This window comes from Coregonus clupeaformis, chromosome 13 (genome assembly GCF_020615455.1).
Source record: "Coregonus clupeaformis isolate EN_2021a chromosome 13, ASM2061545v1, whole genome shotgun sequence".
NCBI classification, from domain to species: Eukaryota; Metazoa; Chordata; class Actinopteri; order Salmoniformes; family Salmonidae; genus Coregonus; species Coregonus clupeaformis.
In genome coordinates this window covers 37,444,301-37,452,123 of record NC_059204.1, presented here as the reverse complement: position 1 = coordinate 37,452,123, position 7,823 = coordinate 37,444,301, and positions in this window count along the sequence as shown.

Here is a 7,823-nt window from a genome sequence, read left to right as displayed (position 1 = left end):
TGGTTATCAGAAGGGGGAAAGGAGAAGATAAGTTGTGTATCGTCAGCGTAGCAATGATAGGAGAGGCCATGTGAGGATATGACAGAGCCAAGTGACTTGGTGTATAGGGAGAAAAGGAGAGGGCCTAGAACTGAGCCCTGGGGGACACCAGTGGTGAGAGCACGTGGTGCGGAGACAGCTTCTCGCCACGCCACTTGGTAGGAGCGACCGGTCAGGTAGGACGCAATCCAGGAGTGAGCCGCGCCGGAGATGCCCAGCTCGGAGAGGGTGGAGAGGAGGATCTGATGGTTCACTGTATCAAAGGCAGCAGACAGGTCTAGAAGGACAAGAGCAGAGGAGAGAGAGTTAGCTTTAGCAGTGCGGAGAGCCTCCGTGACACAGAGAAGAGCAGTCTCAGTTGAATGACCAGTCCTGAAACCTGACTGGTTTGGATCAAGAAGGTCATTCTGAGAGAGATAGCAAGAGAGTTGGCTAAAGACGGCACGCTCAATAGTTTTGGAAAGAAAAGAAAGAAGGGATACTGGTCTGTAGTTGTTGACATCAGTGGGATCGAGTGTTGGTTTTTTGAGAAGGGGTGCAACTCTCGCTCTCTTGAAGACGGAAGGGACATGGCCAGCGGTCAAGGATGAGTTGATCAGCGAGGTGAGGTAGGGGAGAAGGTCACCGGAGATGGTCTGGAGAAGAGAGGAGGGATGGGGTCAAGCGGGCAGGTTGTTGGGCGGCCTGCAGTCACTAGTCGCAAGATTTTATCTGGAGAGAGAGGGAGAAAGAAGTCAAAGCATAGGGTAGGGCAGTGTGAGCAGGACCAGCAGTGTCATTAGACTTAACAAACGATGATCGGATGTCGTCAACCTTCTTTTCAAAGTGGTTGACGAAGTCATCCACAGAGAGGGAGGAGGGGGGGTGGATTCAGCAGTGAGGAGAATGTGGCAAAGAGCTTCCCTAGGTTTAGAGGCAGATGCTTGGAATTTAGAGTGGTAGAAAGTGGCCTTAGCAGCAGAAACAGATGAAGAAAATGTAGAGAGGAGGGAGGAAAAGATGCCAGGTCGGCAGGGAGTTTAGTTTTCTTCCATTTCCGCTCAGCTGCCCGGAGCTCTGTTCTGTGAGCTCGCAATGAGTCATCAAGCCACGGAGCTGGAGGGGAGAACCGAGCCGGCCGGGAGGATAGGGGACACAGGGAGTCAAAGGATGCAGAAAGGGAGGAGAGGAGGGTTGAGGAGGCAGAATCAGGAGATTGGAGGGAGAAGGATTGAGCAGAGGGAAGAGATGATAGGATGGAAGAGGAGAGAGTAGTGGGAGAAAGAGAGCGAAGGTTGCGGCGGCGCGTTACCATCTGTGTAGGGGCAGAGTGAGTAGTGTTGGAGGAGAGCGAGAGAGAAAAGGATACAAAGTAGTGGTCGGAGACATGGAGGGGAGTTGCAGTGAGATTAGTAGAAGAGCAACATCTAGTAAAGATGAAGTCAAGCGTATTGCCTGCCTTGTGAGTGGGGGGGATGGTGAGAGGGTGAGGTCAAAAGAGGAGAGGAGTGGAAAGAAGGAGGCAGAGAGAAATGAGTCAAATGTAGACGTAGGGAGGTTGAAATCCCCCAAAACTGTGAAGGGTGAGCCATCCTCAGGAAAGGAACTTATCAAGGCGTCAAGCTCATTGATGAACTCTCCAAGGGAACCTGGAGGGCGATAGATGACAAGGATATTAAGCTTAAATGGGCTAGTGACTGTGACAGCGTGGAATTCAAATGAGGAGATAGACAGATGGGTTAGGGGAAAAATTGAGAATGACCACTTGGGAGAGATGAGGATTCCTGTGCCACCACCCCTCTGACCAGATGCTCTCTGGGTATGCGAGAACACATGGTCAGACGAGGAGAGAGCAGTAGGAGTAGCAGTGTTTTCAGTGGTAATCCATGTTTCCGTCAGCGCCAGGAAGTCGAGGGACTGGAGGGTAGCATAGGCTGGGATGAAGTCAGCCTTGTTGGCGGCAGAACGGCAGTTCCAGAGGCTGCCTGAGACCTGGAACTCCAGGTGTGTGGTGCGTGCAGGGACCACCAGGTTAGAGAGGCAGCAGCCACGCGGTGTGAGGCGTTTGTGTAGCCTGTGCGGAGAGGAGAGAACAGGGATAGGCAGAGGCATAGTTGACAGGCTGCAGCAGATGGCTACAATAATGCAGAGGAGATCGGAATGAAATGAACTAAACATCTGGGAAAGGAGAGAGCAGGCCTCCCTCACCAAAAAAATTTATATAACTCTCCCAACTTCCACCTCAGAAACTATAATTGTTTCACTGAACCACCCGAATAAAACTCTCCCAACTTCCACTTTAGAAATTAGAATTGTTGTAAACTACAGCAGACTGTTATCAGTAGCTGTAATTAAGTACAGCAGCTACCAACCACCTAACGTTAATGCCTCGGATGAGGTTAGAAAAACAGCTGAATGGTAGCAGCTAGCTGGCTCAATCACAGGTACTCTTAAGCATGAAATAACATTGGAAACAACTAACCACAGTTGCTAAAAGTTACCAGTAGCTACCCGCTAGCTAGCTAGCTAGCTTTGTTGGTCCAAGTAGTGGGTAAGCTAGCCTCGTGCTTCGCCGGGGTCCGCCGAATACAATACTTACCTACAGTAATTACCTACAATAACCTTCAATAACTACCTGAGTAAGCTACCTATAATACCAAACTACAATACCTACCTACAATCTAAATACATGGTTTAAGCTTAACTCAACGCCATATAAGAAGCCAAGCTTACCTTTCATAACGCAGCAATGATTAAACGTTGGGTAGCTAGCACAAAGATATTGTATTTAGCTACTACAGTACAGCCAGCTGGTAGTGTTGGCTAGCTAGCAATGGCTGCTGTGTTGACTGTTTGAAAAACGGCGTCGCTGCGAACGAATGTAGCTGGCTAAAAGGATATTGTTTTTAGTTGCTACCGTTGCTAATAGCTACTCGCCAGCTAATCCAGGAGGTGAGTTAGCTAGCTAGCTTCGTGCTACACCCTGCACCGCCGAATACAAAAGTAACCTACAATAACTACACAACAGCTACCCACAACAGCCCACGATGCCTACCTATACTACTTAATAATATACAGCCCACGATGCCTACCTATAATACCTAACTACAATCTAAATACACAGTTTAAGCCTTACTCGACAAAGCCCAAGCTATGTATAAAGCCAAACTGGCAGACTGCAATCAGTAGCCGTAATTAAGTACAGCAGCTACCAACCACCTAACGATAAGATAAACCTCGAGCCAATCATCCTGCTCTTTTGCCTGATAAACTAACTCCTCCAGAGGTGCAGTTTCGTCAGTCATCATCTCCTTTACCAATTAGAGTGAGTATAGGCTGGGCCAGTCAGACCTACCATGCTGGGAGCATATGCCTTCACATAGGTAGGCAAGATGCAGAGATGTACATCCGTGTACACTTCAATTAATTGGAGCTAATTGATATTGTTGGATGCTGAACATTTCAATGTATTGGATATAAATTGCCTATAAGATTGTATGAAGAACCTGTGTTTTGTGTGCATTGGAATGTATGTGATTTGCATTACTACATTTGCCAACATACTGTACTGAATGAGTCTTAATATGCAGTTAGTTTTAATACTCGTATGATCTATTCCATGACTCCAATTATAGTCATCAAATTACATTCATTTGCCAATTGCGGATCTCATCATTTCCATACAATGATTGTAGAGCAACACATGCCATGCCAAACCCCTCTCCATGCCTTGACACAAACGTCCATAATCACTCTGTCAAAGGACTACAACACAGATGGAGCCGACGCAGGAGCCAAACACACGCAGGCTGCTCATGGAAGGAAAGAGGAGACCGAACTTTAAAACACATCAGGTTGATGCATGGTGCCTTGTATTAAATACAGTGATAATAGACTCATTTTTATTTCGTTTAAAACAGCATTTAAAAGAGGCATTTTAAGACTTCCTCCAGTACAGTATGTCCCTGTCTCAATAAGCTCAGCTCCAGTAACCAGACCATGTCCTCATGCTATGCAATGCTGACTGCGTAAAAGTGCAAAAAAACTGAGTAGATAGTGAATCGTGATCTCTGTACAGCACCAGTGTCAGACATAGAGAGACACTTGATCCCTGGCGTCACTTCCACTAGCTGGCAGAATGGACACCTGACACATCTGACACAGCCAGATACAGCCAAGCAGACCCAATGCTGGTAAAAACCAGGCAGGCCCAGGCACATCCATTATTCATCAGTCTTTAGTTATTCATCAGACACAGACAAATATTAACCTGTGTGCAAGCAAGGGAGGGACATGAATATTCAACAGGCCGGGCTTATATTTAAACATGACCAGAAATAAATAGAGTGACTTGTAAATGTAAGGTAATTAAGTCACTTTTGGTTGGTTGAGCCGGAGCTCTCAGCGCCATGTTTAATAACACATGGGGACATGGATTAACAGTTACATTTCCCTCGAATGTATACGCCCCGGTTTGGATTTCCTCTATCTATAGGAGCTGTTATATATAACATACATGTATTTATGTTTATTTCACCTGACCACTATGTACATTTTAGAACAGTGATTTGTTTTTCTTCGGTCTAAAGTGAGCTGGGTCAATTATTACTCTGAATCGACTGTATGAGCCCCAACAACTAATAAAATGACTGAAGAATGATTTCTATTTGATTACAGGCTAGTATAGGAGTTCCCAGGGACATAGGTTTTGTGCAGGGACAAAACTAATCTGGTGGAGCTATACCACTGAATAAATAATCTGGGAAAGGAAACATGGTTATTGGTTTATATATTATATATTGTATAAATAAGTTTAGCTGAGCATGTAGAACGCATTGCAGCACACAGGAAAATAGATTGAAGACAACGTTTATAGCACCTCAAATATATACAGTGTTGAGCGGTTCTCTGGGACAAAACCATGACTATATTTCATAGAGCTACCCTTTAAACTGCATTATTCAGAAGGCGAGGTAAAATCCACAGAATGGGAGGGTGAGCGGGCATACTACCAGCCTGGATAAAATGCTCTCAGGGAGTCAACTTTCAGCTGGCAGATGGTGATTTTGGAGGAGCAGCAGGGTGCCTGTGCTCTTTAAAGGTCCAATGCAACCGTTTTCATCTCAATATCAAATCATTTCTGGGTAACAATTAAATACCTTACTGTGATTGTTTTCATTTAAAATGGTCAAAAAGAAACAAAAATAGCTTCTTAGCAAAGAGCAATTTCTCAAGCAAGAAATTCGCTAGGACTCTCTAGGAGTGGTCTGAGTGGGGAGGGGAAAACTGAAAACTAGCTGTTATTGGCAGTTTGGAACTCTTTTTCTAATTGGTCTATTAACCAGGCAGGCAAAAACTCCATCCCACCAAAACAGGCTGACACTTCAGGCGTTCTTTTCAATCAGCTCTTACCTAAACGGGCATTATCATCATTTTCACAATTTCACACTATTATTCCAACCTCATAGTGTGGAAATATATATAAAACACAGGACAATCACGTTTTTGACTACACTGGGCCTTTAAGCACACACTGGTGCCCCCCTTGGAGTGTGTGTGCCACTACGCATCTGCGTGTGTGCATAAACATGCGTGCTTGTGTGCGTATGTGTATGTGTGCATGAGTGTGTGTTGTTTCTCTCCTCCCATGTGAGAATCAGAAAGCTGTGGCCTGTAGTTTTTGCCTCTTTTCCTGTACCTGAAACCAAATTAGATATATCAAAAAGAGAGCTTGTTATTGTTTTTGTCATCCACTCACTCTCACATTACAGTGAAGCTGCAATCAAGCAAACAGTCGGGTAAACACTTTAGAGTTTGCAACTTGGTAGTTTGATGTCAGAGTACAGCCAGCCAGCCAATGTTCTACTTGTTACTCACCTCTATGGTGAATACTTAGTTGTGGAACTAATTGGAATGCCTAGGTGTCATATCAGTGTGTGTGTGTGCAGTCAGCAGTGTGTGATTGATGATGGAGCCAATGTGTGCAAACCCTGCAATTTGCACAGGGGAACAACAACAGCACTAAACAACAACCAAAGCGTCTAGTGACGTCTCATGAATAAAACAAAGCGCATCTGCATGCTGACACTGCTGTATCACCTGTTTGAGTTCTAATTAGACTGGAGCATTTCGAATGCATATCTTTTGTTCTGGTGCGCGATGCACAATGTATTTCTTCATTTGTGTGCTGACTGCAAATGTGTAGGGTGCAAATCTCAACATGTTGATGATCATAAACATGCTGACCTGGTCTGTTGTATCTTTAATGCTGTGAGAGTGGTGACTGCAAGTGCATGAAGTAAAGAGAGTTGTGTATGTAGGTCTATATGGAAAATAATACGAGTGCCCTTTTGATTTACAATCATTGTGACGTTCTAGCACTGGGTGGGAAATAACATCTCACTGTTTTGAAGATTTAAGAGAATCACAGTGATCATCTTGTCTCTTGACAAATCAGTTGTGTCAGAGAGAGACGGCCTCTAAAAGGAGCCGTCACTACATTATAGTTCAAATTAGTTATTCAAAGATAACATCAATGTTCACGGTGTCATAACATATTCTAAAACTATTCTTTATGTTCTGACAGTTTCTTCTTCAGATGAATCCAGTCAAATCCATATGTTCTATGATCGTCTACATACAGTATCACTACCATATCATCCCTAACAGTTGATCCCTACAGACCAAGAACCATATACTGTATGTGCCTTTTACATTTTCAGATTAGTCATGTTTTCAAATGTCATTATCTGCTGACTGTAACGTCAAGAGTTGTGTACAGACATCGAAGTAGACAGTACAGCAGGGATCATCATCTAGATTCAGCTGCGGGCCGATTTTGTCTTGAGCAGATGGTCGGGGGGCCGGAACATAATTACAAATAATTTGTAGACTGCAAATTAAAAAAATAAGCCCAAACAGTAATAATAATATTTGATCATAATCATTTAAAACCTTGCTTACATTTGTATATGATCATGTGTCTCTGTCACGGTCGTTGAAGGACGGGTCAGACCAAGGCGCAGCGTGAAATGCATCCATGTTTATTAAACTGAATAAACATACAAAACAACAAAAGGCAACAAAACGTGACGTCGGCAGGCTATACACTAACAAGCCAAACTCACCGAGCACAAACAAGATCCCACAACACAGGCAGGAAAACTGGCTGCCTAAGTATGATCCTCAATCAGAGACAACGAGCGACAGCTGCCTCTGATTGGGAATCACACCCGGCCGAACATAGAAATACAAACATAGAATGTCCCCATAGAAAACACACACATGATATTCACACCCTGACCAAACTAACTAGAGTTCTATAGGTCAGGGCGTGACAGTCTCTCTATTATAAGTGGGAATACTTGGGAAAATATTTCCTAACTTAAAAATTAATTGCTCAGAAAACTTGGGGGGCCAAATAAAACCACCTGCGGGTCAAATTCGGTCCCCGGGCCACCAGTTGGGGAACCCTGCAGTAGAGGTTGTGTCCTTTCAGGTGATGTGTAACATTCTAACTCCAAATGATTTAGATTGTTTATACAAATGCAACTACATTAGCTGTTCAAACAAAAAAATAGATATATGGTTGTTTGTCTATAAGGCTCAGTTTTGTAAATGACCCTCCTATTACCCAAAGTGTGCTGTGGTGCAAAGGGTCAGCAGTAGCCAGTCTGACAGGCTGATTTGTAAATAATGGAAGAACTTTGGCTAGAGGACCATGGAGGTGGAGAGGTTCAGTCGGTGAATAGAGAGGTAAACAGTCATTACCGAGCAGTGCTGTGTGTTGTACTACACTACCAGGT